A 16,658-nucleotide genomic window follows, 5' to 3' on the forward strand; every position below is an offset into this window, starting at 1 on the left:
AGGATATGTATCAAGGACATGCTAGTACAGAAATATGTATTATGGTCGGGTCCCAAAATACTGTAGATAAACAGCCCTGGATAAGATGCAGTAGGCGTTTTTGAGGAAAAGTACTTCAAGTGTTGTTTCTATATGATTTTGAGGTGCTGAATCCATTTCTTCCATATAACAGTTGTAAACATCACTGTTTAGACAAGGCATAAATAAAAACAACAAAATGGCTGCCAAAATAAAAACGTGTTAATGCATTTCTTGCAGTTTAAACATGAAACCTTGAATCTTCCCTTGGGGATCAATAAAGTATCCATCCATCCATCCATCCATCCATCCATCCTTCCATCCTTCCTTCGAATTAAACTGTGCGTTCTCCAAATCTTCATGTAAACAATGAAAAAGCAACACTAGCATGAAAGGAACCATTTTTAATGTTTAAATGGCTGCTGGAACATTGACACTTTAACACAATCAAGTAACAATAGAGTTATTACAGATATCCCAAAAGTTATTTGTTCATGAAAGTATCGTTGGACTTTCTGCATTTGCAAGATGCAGTGCATACAATTCTTGTAATTGATATTTCTCTGGGTCAATCAGAGTCGTAGCACTTGCTTCAGAATCTTGAAGAACACAGCGCCAACTTTGGATGAGACGCCTGGCTACCGCGCAAGTCATTTTTGTAAGGGACGACACCGCGTTCGGTTCACAGAAATAAATACACGTAGAGGAGGTAAAACGCCCTCTTGTAAGTGCAAGTGTAAGTAAAAAATATTTTGTCTTGTTTGCAGAACTAGGCTACTTCTTTCCGCCACTATCAACTATTATCTAAACTTGCAGGACAAACTGCTGTTACTAGTTGTAAATATATGGTTGCTAGTTCTATCTCTTTCCTATGAACCTTAGCTTTGAAACATCGCTATTTTAATTGCCCTACAGTATATGCCATCCAACTAGCTAAAATCCTCCACCGTGTGCCACAATGTTATGTTCTGAACGTCTACAGCTGGGATGCAACTTGACAGTTAATTTAAACTTCACAACGAGTTTGCCAAATTAATATTCCAGTGTAATACAGCCAACAAATGAGATCTACTTCATAGGTGTGCAAATAACGTATGGTAATGCACCCTCTAACGCAGGACGTGCAGGGAATTTAACTAAGCAGTGGAATAATAAAAAAAGTGTCATTCTCTTTAAGAGATGTTTTGACATTGATTTTTGATAATGTATGCTGATTTTTGTTCAGTAAATGTGTAATTTGCTAATTGATAATTATCCAATAATCATATATATATATAGTTTTTTATATGCCCGCCCCCGCACCTATATTAAAATCACAATAAAAATGAAATGGGCACCCCCCCCCCCACACCTTTTTTACTCTGAGAAGTTAGCAGGTCTGTTATCAGCATCCTTTACACCATAGAATTTGCAGAAAAACCGTTCTGCATTCTGAATGGTCTGGTCACTCAGTTCAGGCCAGGTACTGTTAGTAGATGGGAATATTCTATACTGTAATACTCCCAGCATGTCTTTGACACAACTTCATACATTGCTGGACATTCACTCCCAGTGAGAGCATGGAAACGTGGAAGTAACTCGAGGGCCTGTGGCTCCATCTGCAGTTGTTCCACTACAGCATGAATTGGGATGTACTTTCTCTCCTTTGCTGTACCTGCCTTCATCCAGATCTTTTGGCAGGGCATCATGTGAGGTGGCCAATCAGCAGTACCAAGATGTTGGTGTCTCTTGCTGAGATAGCAATGTTTGATGCTTAACTTCTAATGCAGTGAAGGATAGTTCTTGTGTCTGCTTCGTCATGTTTAGCTTCCAAGCTGTCAGTGTTAAGGGTTGTATTAGATGCTTCATCCCTCTCTTCATCGCTGAAGCCACCTGCAGCAACTATAATCTGGTGTCTGGTGCTTTCACAATCAGCTGTTGTGATAGAAGGCGAGCAAGGTCTGCCTTGTCTTCATGAGCGATAAAGTTCTCCCATTTTGTGGGAAGAGGTAGATCTCTGCCCTCAACTGGTCTTCTGATTACCACCAAGCCTCTTCAACGCCGTTTACGTGTTCCACTCTTGATTGAGCGTGTGTGGTAGCGATCATACAGGACATCAATGCGCTGGAACTGTGCTCCACTTCAGACAGTCTCCATAAATCTGCAAGGTCTCCAAAATTCTTTGCTTCTTGTTGCTTTCCAATAGCAATGACCAAAGCTTGACCATCAACGATAAGCATTGATTCGTCTTGTAGGTCTGTGTCTCCAAGGTGGTTGGGACATGGAATGTCAGCAGTCAAGATCTTAGCAAGTATTGCCTTTGAACCTGAACGAAGCTGCCCATTAACTTCTGCCAAGGACATGGTACAACAAACAGTTCATGCATCATAATACTTCTGAGGTTGACTGGGCGCCCTGTCTCATACAGGAGGCGTTACCTAGTGATGGCCATTTCCCTCACGCGTTGCCTGATTCACGCTCTGCGTGAAATGTATTACAACTGTATTACAACTTACCGCCACAAGGTGGCAGTACAGTCCGCTGTAGCATTACTGAGGTGTGATTGATACTGTAGCCCAGAGTTCTACTCATTCAATAGGCGGCCCGGAAGCAACTAAGAGGCCCAGCCCATAGCTTTGACTGAAATGTAAGCTAGAGAAAAAATATTTCGTGAGCTTTCGGAAATGCCAACAGAAATCCCTTGTAGCCTAGTCACCTACAGACTGCCAGTGTTGTGCATGAACGAGTTCAAAAGAACGCGTTCATTGAACACGTTCATTTTTATGTGAAGGTTGAACTGAACGCAACACATTTGTAAATAATGAATTTGAACGTGAATTCGCTCAGATTATGTGAAATGAACGACGAACGTCACTGTTGATGTCCAATTAAACGTTACGGAATTTGTATTGTCCTGAGAAGTCGAGTGACTATCTGCTGGCATTTTAGATTCAGCATGTCGTTGTCACACTCACTGCCCATGGGCGCCAAAAAAACAGAGGGGGGGATGTTTAAGAAAATAAAAATAAATAAATGTATCAATATTATTCATGGAGGCCCCAGCCGTGGCGCAACTGGCTGGGGCACCTGCACCGCACACCGGCGACCCGGGTTCGATTCCCCGCCCCGTGGTCCTTTCCGGATCTCACCCCGACTTTCTCACCATTTCGCTTCCTGTCTCTCTCTACTGTCCTGTCAAAATTAAAGGCACAAAAGCCAAAAAAATATATATATAAAAAAATATATATATATTATTCATGGAACGCACCGGCTCACTGCACCCTCCTACGCAAAGGCCTATACGTTTCAGATGAGTCGCTATCGAGTAGGCCATATGGGGTTTCTTTCTTCATTGTGAGACTTTAGCGGGGGAGAAAAAATTATAAATTAGACTCAATTTCCTGAACTCTGGTACATTTTAACAGGCTGTTGTCTCTGGAGTCTAAATCCCCCCCTGGGGATTTGAAAAACTGTTCCAAACACACATCTCAATCTCTGCCAATTTTTGTCTTAGAAACATAAGTGACACCATTAGAAAACTTTAATCAACTAGTTTCCAAAATATATATGTTTTAGAAGAGAATGTATCAATGGCACTTTGTAAAAACAATAAAAGAAAATCCTAGGATTTCAGTCCTCTCACCTGCAGCTGGCCCATTCAAATTTGCATTTGAAAGAGCCACTCACTAAATGACCCATTTAGTCTGACTTTTTTCCAATTTGTAGTAAAAAAGTAAAGCTGCAAGCAGCGATGGGGGGGCCAAGCTTTGGAAATGTGGAAAGGGACCCCCCCCCCCCCCCCACGACCACCGTAAAGGCGGGTTTGTGTGCTTGTGTCTGGGTTTGAGAGAAAGAGAGATGAAACCATTATTGAAAAATGAACTGACTTCCTATGATTATAGCGCCCCCCTAGTGGTCAAAAGACATGACATGGGAGAGTGGGCTTGTGCAAGTGGAACCCCCCCCCCCCCCCCCCCCCATGACCACCATAGAGGAGGGTGTGTGCTTGTGTTACATTAATGTTGAAATATGAGCCTACTTTCTTTGAATACAGCGCCACATAGTGGTCAAAATTTGCCACATTTATTGAGACTCCTCTTAATTGGGTCCTGAGCCCATGTACTAAGTTTGGTCTTCATACGTGAAAGCCTTGCTGAGATATAGGTTCACTTCCTGTGTGGCGGCTTTGCCGCCTATTTGGATTGGCTGTTACAGGCGAGCACTTCCGTCAATTGTTCCATAAAGCAATGCAATTATAAGTCATGGTCTGAAGATGGTCTCTGCAAATTTTGGAGAGTATTGGATGAAATTTGTGACCTGTGAAACGTTTTGAACGTTTTTGACCTTGTCCTGCTGGTGGCGCTACAGCCTGAATGGTAAAGTCTTGTTAATAGGTGGGTGGGGTCAATACTTTTACCTTAATCATAATAAACAAGTTTCAAATAAACAAGTTTCAGCTTGATAGGTCAAAGCATTGTAGAGCTACTTGCATTAACGTTGTTAAAAAATGTATAAGTTTTGACCTGTTGGTGGCGCTGGAGTTTTTGGGTCTGGAGTCTGTAAATTGGGGAAAGTGGTCATTGGTCATAGAGGAATATGTGTGTTAAATTTCAAAACTTTTTACTGTATGGTTCTATGGCTTCCATAGAGATATAGGTTTAATGTCTGTGTGGCGGCTTTGCCGCCAATTTTGATTGGCTGTTAAGGGCGAATAATTTTGTCAATTCTTCCAGAAAGCAATGCAATAAGAAGGCATGGTCTGAAGATGGTGTGTGCAAATTTTGGTGAGAATCGGATGAAATTTGTTGGTGGCGCTACAGCTTTTGTGGAAAACTCTTGTTAATTGATGGGTGGGGCTATACCTTTGTTGTTAATACACTGAGCAAGTTTCAGCTAGATAGGTCTAAGCATTTTAGAGTTATTTACATTAATGTTGTTGAAAAATTGATTCATTTTCACCTGTTGGTGGCGCTAGAGGTTTGAGTTTTGGAGTCTGTAAGTTGGTGAAAGTGCTTAGAGTTGTGAGTAGAATAAGTGTGCCAAATTTCAGAACTTTTTACTTTATGGTTCTATGGGCTGCCATTGACTTCCAATGGAGAAGAATAATAATAGGAAAAGGTACAATCACTATGGGTGCTTCGCAGCTTCGCTGCTTGGCCCCCAACTACTTAACACTTTTGAATGTTCTTTTTACTTATATGCCCGAGCACCGAGGTGCGGCCGCTGTAGCAGTGGCTGGCCCTATTGTTTTTGCTCAGATTATTATTATTACATTGCATGTGAATGCAATGCACTGTTATCCCTATTCTTCTTGATATTATTATTCTTCCTCCGACCAAAATCCACGGTTTATACCGCTTAAACCATTTAACCGTTTGACGTCATTCAAACACTCCTACAAGGTCTTGTAACGGAGATTTGAAGATTGTATTTTTCACATTTGTGAACTTTATACTTTTTGAAATATTTACGATAAAAGAATTAAGCACTCCCATAGACTTAACATTGAGACGCTGTGGCGGCAAAGATTAATTGTTACGTCAGTGCTCAGCTGTCAGTAATCAAGGATCTTTGATCCAAAGCCATGCCACCTATGCCAGCTGCCGTTAAACACCAAGGAAGAAGAAGAAGAAGCCATGCCACCGCTGCACTAAACCAGGCTAAACCTGAATGTTATGTCTACTCATTAAGCTGTAACCGCTATGAAAATATTCTACCATGCCACAGCTGCTGTTAACCAGGACGTTATCGTCTTGTCTCCTGTTAGGCTACTCCTTACTTGATTTGTTTATATCATTACAGTAACCGGTTTGCTCTCGGTAACGTTATCAACAGCTGAAGACAATCTAACCCAGGGGTCGGCAACCTGCGGCTCCAGAGCCGCATGCGGCTCTTTAGCGCCACCCTGGTGGCTCCCTGGAGTGTCTTCAAAAATGTATGAAAATGAATGAGGGGATTTTTGTTTGTTTGTTTTAATATGGTTTCTGTATGAGGACAAACATTCTTAACGTTTTCCAATGTTGTAAAAATGTGTATAATAAATATTAAAGTTCGACATTTCTGTCAACGAAGATTTGATAGCCTGCGACACACGTTTCAGGGTGGCACCGTGCCAGGCTGGTGGTTGTAAACAAACCGGCGGGTGTGTCAGCATGGGCCATGCCATGGCTGCCAAAGGGAAAAAGAGAAAGATAGCCGATGAGATCAGAGAATTTAAGGCAGAATGGACCGAATCATTTGCTTTCATTGCCATTGCGGAAGGATTGCCTGCATGTTTGCTTTGTAATGAGAAGTTGGTGAACAACAACATGAAAGAATGATTTTGCACCTGGCTCCATCATATGTACAGTCATGGTTGAAATTGTTGGCACCCATGCTAAAGTTGACTAAAAAGAGGAATATCAAATCATCTTTTGGAAATTGATTTTAATGGCTTAAGTAATAAAATTAGGAAAAATCCAACCTTTAAAGGTAGGGTATGGAATTAGCTTTGTTGGCCATTTTTGCAAAATCACTTGAAATCCTATTCCTAACCCACTTATAGCCACTAAGTTGGAAGCACTGAAATGGAAATTAAACACGTCAATCATCTGCGGAACGGGCAGGGCTCGAAAAACTCCAGCCAATAGTATTCCTCACCCCATACCATCATTTCACAGCTCGTTCGTCAATCTAACGTCTTCCTCTCCCTCCTCCCCACCGTGCGCGACCCTTTCGAAAGCTGGTGACCGCGAGTCAGTGCTGAAACGAAACCAACTGCCTGCTGCTGCACGTCCATGTTCCCCTCTTGTTGTATGTGTCACTTCATTTCTATACAAACTAACTAAGGCAGCGGATACCTACGGAAACTCAATCACCCACGCAATAAATAAGCTATGTAGCAAAAATTACATTTTACCGTGACACGAAGAGTGTTGTAAACATGAAATCGAAACTTAACAGCTTGGAGCTACGGTGGAATAGGCGAACCAACGGGCCAGCACTAAACTCGGATATTTCAGGAGAATCGCCCTGGTAAGAACAAACCAGATTCTGTTCAAATATACACATCTATGGCTACTGAACCATATGTACTACAACCCTTTGGAGGTGAATAAAGAATGTAATTGGGGAAGTTGATGTGAGTGATTGTATGGAGACTAGAGCTCATAGTGCTGTAGACGCCAGGCTGGCATTTCATTTAGCCTGGCTCGCTCTCGCGCTGCGCATTTGAATTGTCGCTCGTGCATGGAGGGCGGGACCTGAGGTTGTATATGTTCAAACTCTGCCGTCCGTTTTGCGAATTCCGTACCCAACCTTTAAGGACACCAATTTTCTTTGTGAATGAATAATGTATCATAAATAAATAAATGTTCTTCCCAAAATACCGAGGTAAAAAATATTGGCACCCCTATGTAACCCTATGGGAATTTAACACATAGGGTTAACATAGGGGCAGGCAGTTTTTTATTTTTAAAGGCCACGTATTTCATGGATCCAGGATACTATGCATCCTGATAAAGTTCCCTTGGTCTTTAGACCTAAAATTGACCCACATCATCACACACTTCACCATACCTAGAGATAGGCATGGTGTTTTGTTCAGTTTTCTTCAGTTAGCCTATTAGCCTGTTTGATGCTCATTGAACTCAATGCAAATCAAACAAGCTAATAGGCTAACTGAACAAAACTGAACAAAACACCATGCCTATCTCTAGATATGGTGAAGGGTGTGTGATGATGTGGGTCAATTTTAGTTCTAAAGACCAAGGGAACTTTATCAGGATGCATAGTATCCTGGATCCATGAAATAAGTGACCTTTAAAAAAATAAAAAATAAAAAACTGCCTATAGGGTTACATAGGGGTGCCAATATTTTTGACCCCAGTATTTTGGGAAGAACATTTATTTATTTATGATACATTATCCATTCACAAAGAAAATTGGATTTTCCCCAATTGTATTACTTAAGCCATTAAAATCAATTTCCAAAAGATGATTTTATATTCCTCTTTTTAGTCAACTTTAGCATGGGGTGCCAACAATTTCAACCATGACTGTATGTATATCTACCGGAAATATATGCAAAATCACGCCTATTTAATGAGATAATGCCTAATTTGCATAATTAAACATACACATTTCAAAAAGTTTTTTTTTAAATACTTGTGTAAGTAATCAACTGAGGAAGTGTCATGGTGATATCTATTATTACAGTGCATGAAAATGCACTGTTCTGTTATCCTATTTCTTATTCCTCTTATTATTATTCCGCTGATCGATTTTTCCGTACGCAATTTCTCTTCAACCGTTTAACTTAGAAACTTCATTCAAACTCTGTAACGTAGGTCTTCTAATGGACTAGGTTGCTTTGACTTTTCAACTTTGTAACTTTTATACTTTTTAAATTATAAATGAAAAACTATTAAAATTTCCCCATAGACTTAACATTGCGACCATGACATCATAGAATCTTTATGCAAATGTGAACCACTCAGAGCAAATCAGAAGCCTGCATTGTACACAGAGGCGGGAGTAACAAAAAATTCAGAAAACAATGGCGGCGGCCCTGGGGGTCGTAACTGGAAATATTAAATGTGAATTAAGGTTTCTTGACCACTTTTAATGGTTTATTTTGATACAGTTTGTTGTTTATATGCGACATACAGTGAGGAGCACATGTATTTGATACCATGCTAAAACAGGAATATAAAATCATCATTTGACAATTGATCTTAATGCCTTAATTAAAAAAATGAGTAAAAATCAAACCGCCAAGGACACCAATTTTCTTTGTGATTGAAGAATGTATCGTACATAGATAAATGTTTTCGTAAAATGCTAGGGGAAGGAAGTATTTGACCCCCTATGTAACCCTATGGGAATTTAACACATAGGGTTAACATAGGGGCAGGCAGATTTTTATTTTTAAAGGCCAGCTATTTCATGGATCTAGGATATTATGCATCCCGATAAATTTCCCTTGGCCTTTGGAATTAAAATAGCCCCACATCATCACATACCCTTGACCATAGCTAGAGATTGACATGGTGCTTTTTCCAGTAGGCCTATTAGGCTGTTTGATTTGCATTGAGCTCAATGAGCATCAAACAGGCTAATAGGCCTACTGGAAAAAGCACCATGCCAATCTCTAGCTATGGTGAAAGGTATGTAATGATGTGGGGCTATTTTAATTCCAACTGCCAAGGGAACTTTATCAGGATGCATAATATCCTGAATCCATGAAATAGCTGGCCTTAAAAAATAAAAATCTGCCTGCCCCTATGTTAACCCTATGTGTTAAATTCCCATAGGGTTACATTGGGGGTCAAATACTTCCTTCCCCCTAGCATTTAGGAGGAACATTTATTTATTTACGAAACATTCTTCAATCACAAAGAAAATTGGGGAGCTTAGTGGTTTTATTTTTACTCAATTTTTGAATTAAGACATTAAGATCAATTGTGAAATGATGATTTTATATTCCTCTTTTTAGGCAACTTTAGCATGGTATCAAATACATTTTCTCCTCACTGTAAATGTGTTCAGGACACACAGATCATTGTAGGTTAACGTAAGCTCTCTAACGGTAGAGTTAGCTTGTTAGCTTGTTGACCCTTTATAACCTATTGAAAACACATAGCAACTAAATCGCTAGCACACTGAAATGAACTACTATCGTGTTTCTGTACAACATGACTTGTGGTCAACATAAAAACAGATTGTTGTGTGTATACCATCTGAACATACTTGGGCTAGATAAACCACTGGATATAATCTGAAGCACTAGACTGCAGGGCTGCCAAGTTTAAGAAAATGGCAAAGCGACCACAGGTCGGCGGCGAATTTTTTTTTGACTCTCACTCTCAAAGCGTGACACTTTGCAACTCCGATTAGAGAAGAGAAGAGGAAAATAAATGTTACACAGCTCTGCAACAAATATAGGACAATGATAGACTTATAGCAGCCTTACAACAGTACATGTTAACTTGGAAACTCAAACAGCGAATCAACAGTGATCAAAATCTAGCAAGCAGGAGAACGTTTTAAATGTGGGACTCGGCGCTCAACGCCAAGACCCGCCTTACGTTGCTTCTGATTGGTTTATATTGCGTTTTGCCTTCCGTGGTTGGTTAGATTTAGGCACAAAGGACTGATGGATTGGTTATTTCGGTCAGTCAATCAGAGTTGCTCGAACTACGGCAAGGCAAGACAAGGACAAAAATGTATTATCCTGAAAATAATAAAAGGGGAAAAATATGCGTGAGAAATGTCAAGTATGGCGTGTTGTGTGAGAATGGGTCAAATTGCGTGACTGCCATGCCCAAAGCGAGACTGGCAGCCCTGATACAGTAGTTCAGCTGTAAATAAAGCTAACTTCACTGAATCAATGTCAACCCCCGATGTTGATCATAGTGTTGATCCCCGTCTTTTGGAAGTCACGATTAGCAGAAACATTTAAATGTTTACCACCGTTAATAGCCTATTGTGAAACTCATGATAGCCTATGCTTCATCTAAAGTTAGGCTACAGCCAGGATAAATATTGATACTCCAGACACTTTGTCACACTTGAGGGAAACTTCCCGTGCTTTATTTATCAACCAAGTAGCTATATCACAACCGAGTTGCTGTTTTAGCCACAACTCACGCTTTTAACAGCGCATTCATTAACAGACCTAACTCTATGTCCAACTCCTTCACCGGACCTGTGCTGCGCGCATAGACCTAAAAACGTAAACAAACACGCACTTAAAACTCCACCCCCCAGTTCCCCTAAAAGGGACACAACAATTTCAGGAACTCAACAGGTAACAGAACACATCACACACAATTCGACACTGTGAACCATAATGTTATGCTGTCCAAACTCTCAAGCTTAAACTTTTCTGCTAATGCTATGTTATGGATGGAATCTTACTTAGACTCAAGAAAGCAATGTACAAGAATTATTGATACATGCTCATCACTTTCTAATAGCACAGTTGGAGTACCCCAGGGATCTATTTTAGGACCAATTTTATTTAGTTTATATATTAATGATTTACCTTTGATTTGCCCAGAAGCTCACATTCAAATGTATGCAGATGATACAGTTATATATGTACATGCCAACACCAGAAAACAAGCTGCACTAAAACTCACTGCAGCTTTAAATAAAGTGTCAGACTGGTTGACTTATGGCTGTCTTACTCTTAATGTGAGTAAAACAGTAGCCATGTATTTCTCCATCAAAGGATATGCTATAAAACAGCAACCTAGTATCCTCATTAAGGGAGAGAAAATAAATACTGTTGATAACTTCAAATATTTGGGTGTAATCATTGATTCTAATTTAAATTTTAAAAAATACATAAAGAAAATATCCAAAAGTGTCAGAGCTAGCTTAGTTAACTTTAGACATATTAGGCACCAATTGCCACTCCCTGCTGCTAAACTGTTCTTACACTCCATGATCTTTTCACATCTGTCATACTGCTCTACAAGTTGGTCCCAGGCAGGTGTGACTACTCTACAACCTCTAGCCACCCTCTACAAAATGGCTATAAAAGTTCTTGACAAAAAACCAAGACATTACCATCACTGTGCCATTATAACAAAATACAATTTACTGACTTTTGAAAGTTTCATTTGTTTTGCTGATATGTGCTTGTTGTATAAACTCATTCATGATCTTGCACCACCACCTCTCAAGCAATGCATATCACTGTGCAGGGATAAAATAAGGGTCTCTAGGTCCTCTGTCAGAGGTGATTGCTTATGGGCTGATAAATGTGCCATCAGAAACTGAATTTGAATAGTATAATTTGAAATTGTATTTTTTTATTTGAATCATTGCATTGAAAAACTGAATCTGAATAGTATGATTTGAAATTGAATTTATTAGTTTGTAACAGGAATCTAAAAACATTGAAAATTCAACTATTTTTATATGCTCATATTCAGTTCTCGCATTCAAATTCAGTTCTCAAAATTCAATTTCAATTTACTGTGACAAACATCCGGGTAGTTTAAGGATAAAGAAAGAGCAATCGAGCTCAGACGCAATATTTTATTAGGCTAATATTCATGAGAACTCCTTATGACGGAAACTTGCAGATGAGTCCAGTTTCACTAAGATAGACTGTGACTACAACTTAGACTAAGGGTAGCATAGACGTCTAAATAATACTGTTGTTCAAAGCAGTTAAGACGCCGACTATCCTAGGACGTAATCTGGATATTTTCAAAACAAAAAACATGGCGGACCAAGTGGACACTAACCGCGCTGTATATTTACTCACTCAGAGAACCTGTGCATTTTGGAGGAGTTTAACACGTTTAAAGACTTTTTTGTGTAGCCTAATGCATGTAGTGGCCAGTGTGGTTGTCGTTGCTGGCTAACGTAACAGATAAATATGTTGCTCCCTTCTTGTCCTACCACCCATGTCCCACTTCACCTATCGAGGCAGTGTATCGCTGGCTAGGAAGCTGATAGCCTACTTTCACCATGCAACCTACCAGTCCGCATGCTCTTTTAATGTGTGCATGACACGTTTGAGGTCGTTTACATTTTATTCGTCGGCAGGAACATTGTTGCCTAAATCTAGCCAGGTTAAAGCAGATGCTGCTAGCTAGCCTGCTGATTTCAAATGGACAAGCTAACGTAATGTAGCTATTCTGTTGTTACCATGGTGTTATAGCACTTTAGACTCTTGTTAGCCTGGGGGTGAGGTGTCTACTTTTTTAAGTCTAAAATGAGATAGTCTTAACTTTTGTTGAACTGGCTTACTTGCACTAGACTGGTCTATAAAGAAACTTAAGACCTATCAACCTGAGTGAAACCGGCCCCAAGAGTCCATTCTAGAGCTTCACCATTAAATTGACGCCAGCTCACGCCAGCTAACGTTTATGATAGCTTGTGGAGTTGAACCAATCGTCTTTTTTCCCCTTCGTTTTTTGGCTTACGATGTCGGGAAGAACCTGTGTGTGTTCGGCTGTTCGGCTACACAGCAGTGGGGAAATGAATGAATATTAATGATATTCCCGGATCTAGCCTACGAAAAAAAATATTGCGTCCTGCATATCTGAGCTCGATTGCTCTTCCTTCATCCTTAAACTACCCGGATGTTTGTCACAGTATTTTGAAATTGAATTTTGAGAACTGAACATGAGCATATAAAAAGAGTTGAATTTTCATTTTTTTTAGATTCCTGTTACAAACTAATAAATTCAATTTCAAATCATACTATTCAGATTCAGTTTTTCAATGCAATGATTCAAATAAAAAAATACAATTTCAAATTATACTATTCAGATTCAGTTTTCCAATGCAATGATTCAAATAAAAAAATACAATTTCAAATTATGTGATTCAAATTCAGTTTCTGGTGGCACATATATCAGCCCATAATTGCTATGCAGTTTACAGGAAGACATCATTTGGCCAGTCAGTTTTCTCTGTCAGAGCAGTGGGTAAATGGAATTCAATCCCAGTACTTATCAGGGGAAGTACAACCTTCAGTCAGTTTAAATCATCCCTGAAGACATGGCTAAAGGCTAATCAAAGATGCGATCATTAGTCATGGGTGCGGTCTTATGTGTTGTCATATGTGTTATATGTGTGTCCCTTGTACATGTATTGCTCTTACGTCAAAATGTCTAAGTGTGAAGTTGCTGTTGTCTATGTTGTGTTGTTATGTCTTAGTATGAGGCTGTCTTAATCTGATGTTGCTGTTTTTACTGTGTAGTTATTTGTAATGGTAATAGTAGGGTGGGTAATGTGATATGTCTATGTGCATTGTTTTTTTATTTATTGTTTTACTGCCCCTTGCCCAGGGACCACAGATGCAAATTAGCTGTATAGCTAAATCTGGTGCAGGATTTTTTCTGTACATGGCCCCTGTCAAATAAACAAATAAACTAAACTAAACTAAACTAAGAGGATATATCTCAATATGATATCAATCTAATTCGGCTACACAGCCTGCCTAAATGACCATTGAACATTTTATCAGGACCTAATTATTCAGCCAATAACGTCGCCTTTACTCAAACTTTGATTTTTGTGTGCAATGCGCACCCTAACTGGCTAAACACTCTTTCAGGAATCAGGATAATGCAATAGGCCTACAATTATATGATGTTTAACGTAGGCAATGTGAGCCTACATGACCCATAGACAGTAAAAGAATGACCTCTGAAGATTTCACCATTTCGAAAAAAGTTAATTTATCCACACAAAATGTCTACACAAATTATCTCTTGCTGTGATCCCTTGTGCTCTCATCCTAAGGTGCAGAGTTTATAGCAAAAAAAACCCAACCATTTATGGTTTAACCATAAATGCATGACTTCATATCACAACATAATATCGATGTTAGGTTATAAAATAAAGCAGGCCTAGTTGCCTTTGGACTGTTCAAGAGCTCCATGCTGGTGTGTCATCTATGTGACTCTCCACGGCAAAACCAGTTGCTTGTCGCAACAGACGTTTCTGAGAAAAATGACCATTTATGTCACTTGTGCTAAAATCGTGGATTTTTTTTGTGTGTTTTGAAACAGTGGGAGGTCTACACTGTAAGGCCGTGAATACATTTTGCCGAAAAACTCACCTTTTCTAGTCTAAAAACGTGAGTTTCTTGAGGTGAGAAAGTTAGAGGAAGCAGGAAGTTAGAGGCGTCTCGTTTTTGCCGCTCTATTCTAATATTTACGGTAAATGCACTCATTGACAACCACCAAGCCATCCGCGTGCTGTGTTGTTGATATAAGTACCGGAAATCTTGTAATAGCGGCAACCTTACAAAGCGTTCGTGAGTGTTGAGCCGACGGTTAACTTCAGAGGCAGATTTCTCCGTTTTCTCTTGGCATGACGGGATGAACTCAACTCCTTTTGAATGTTTATATTTCAGTAATATGACGTTCAATTCATTAGATATAGGTATCGTTTTGAAGGTTGATTATGCCCCTTCCTGAAAACGTAATAACTATGATTTTGAAAATTTGGACAATGTGACTGATTTCGCCATGGAAGGTCACATATGATCAGTTTGGAAATTGTCCTTACTGTCTATCAACACTCATGTCTGATGCAATTACTACCTAGGAACCTCCACCTTACTTTAGCAACCTACTTTATATAGCAGAGTAACCACTATGAATACCCTATGATAAACCTAACAGCTATTTCAATTACCCCTGCAACAATACAAAAATCATCACAATCACCCTAATATTAACACAGACCACTTTCCATTCAATTCAACTTTCCATTTCCACTTTCTCTCCATCCATTTACATCCAACTATTCATTCCTCTATTAAACTGTCCTCTATCAACATCCATTAATCTACCTATACATCCATTAAACTATTTGTCTATCAACATTCATTAAACTATCTGTCTTATCAACATCCATTAAACTGTCTACCTACACATTCCTTAAACTATGTCTATTAAACGATCTGCCTATCAACATTTATTAAACCATGTCAACCTAGCAACCACCATTATTGTCTTAGCAACACCTAACAATCTCAATTACCAACAACCTAGCAACCACCATTATGTCAACCTAGGAACCACCATATTAACCAGCATTTATTACCTTGTCTCCATCTATCTAACCTTCCATCCAACTTTCTCTCCATCCATTTACTTCAAACCATTTATTAAACTATCTGTCTATCAACATAAATTAAACAGTTTGTCTGTCAACATTCATTAAACTATTTATCAACGTCCATCAATACAGTATCTGTGTCTAATTCAATTGCTACTTAGCAACCTCCAGAGCGTGTATTAGGGATCGACCAATATGTTTTTTTCAGGGCCGATACCGATATCAATTATTACCAAAAAGATATGTAAAACCGATATTTCAGTTGTCAAAAAAGGGGGTATATAAAATGTAAAAAAAAAAAAAAAAATAATAATAATAATAATTCAAAAGCATTTCATTATGCAAATGTATCTTTCTTCTTTTGTTACTCTATATCAACTTGCAGTGTAGATCATGTGTGGGCTATCTATCATATTAATCTGAATTAACTACTACAGGGCAGTGTGCTTGTTAAGGGATCTGTCAATGATGCTTTGCCATAGTGTCTGAGTGCACGAGAGAGGGAGAGAGGTGCACGTGTGATTATCCAAGTGTTGTACTTTAATGAAGCAGTTTTAAAATTAATAGGCTAAGCATACAATCTGTGTCCACAGTTTGTGGGCCTAAAAGGCGCGGTAGTCAGCTTGGAACGTGATTTAGTCAGGTCAAATTTACTACGGCTGGCCCTGGGTGCCTGTAGTCTTTTCTGCCAGTCCTTGACGTTCGCTATCGCACTGGGACTTGTCTGTTATCGAACGTCTGTTCGGCTATCCTGCCGTTACTCCCAAACGTCACTCCCAAATGGACTTCTTAACTTGACGTAACGTTTTCCATATGGCGAGAGTTTGGATTACGTTTCAGTAGTTAGCCTACAGCTAGAGCCTTGATAGCCTAGGTGTCAGTCTAAGATAGGTTAGTAAACATCACTCAAGTAGCCTACATCAATCAATGGAGGAAGTGAGCGCTTTACTTATGGAACCGGATCAAAGTGTTTTTGCAACTTCAGTGTAGAGATGTGATTCATTGCAACTTGAGCAATGTTACCTTACTTTCGAAAGTAATGTATGCTACCGTTGAAAACCTCCATGCGCAGTCAAAGCAAG

At 39.4% G+C, this 16,658-nt stretch overlaps 1 protein-coding gene across 6 annotated transcripts in view; it reads left to right on the forward strand.

Moving 5' to 3' along the window:
- Window positions 1-16,658, forward strand: part of atg9b (autophagy related 9B) — an 839,198-nt gene that overhangs the window by 755,639 nt on the left and 66,901 nt on the right. The window lies entirely within an intron of this gene.

This window comes from Sardina pilchardus, chromosome 2 (assembly GCF_963854185.1).
Source record: "Sardina pilchardus chromosome 2, fSarPil1.1, whole genome shotgun sequence".
In the NCBI taxonomy this organism is placed as follows: Eukaryota; Metazoa; Chordata; class Actinopteri; order Clupeiformes; family Clupeidae; genus Sardina; species Sardina pilchardus.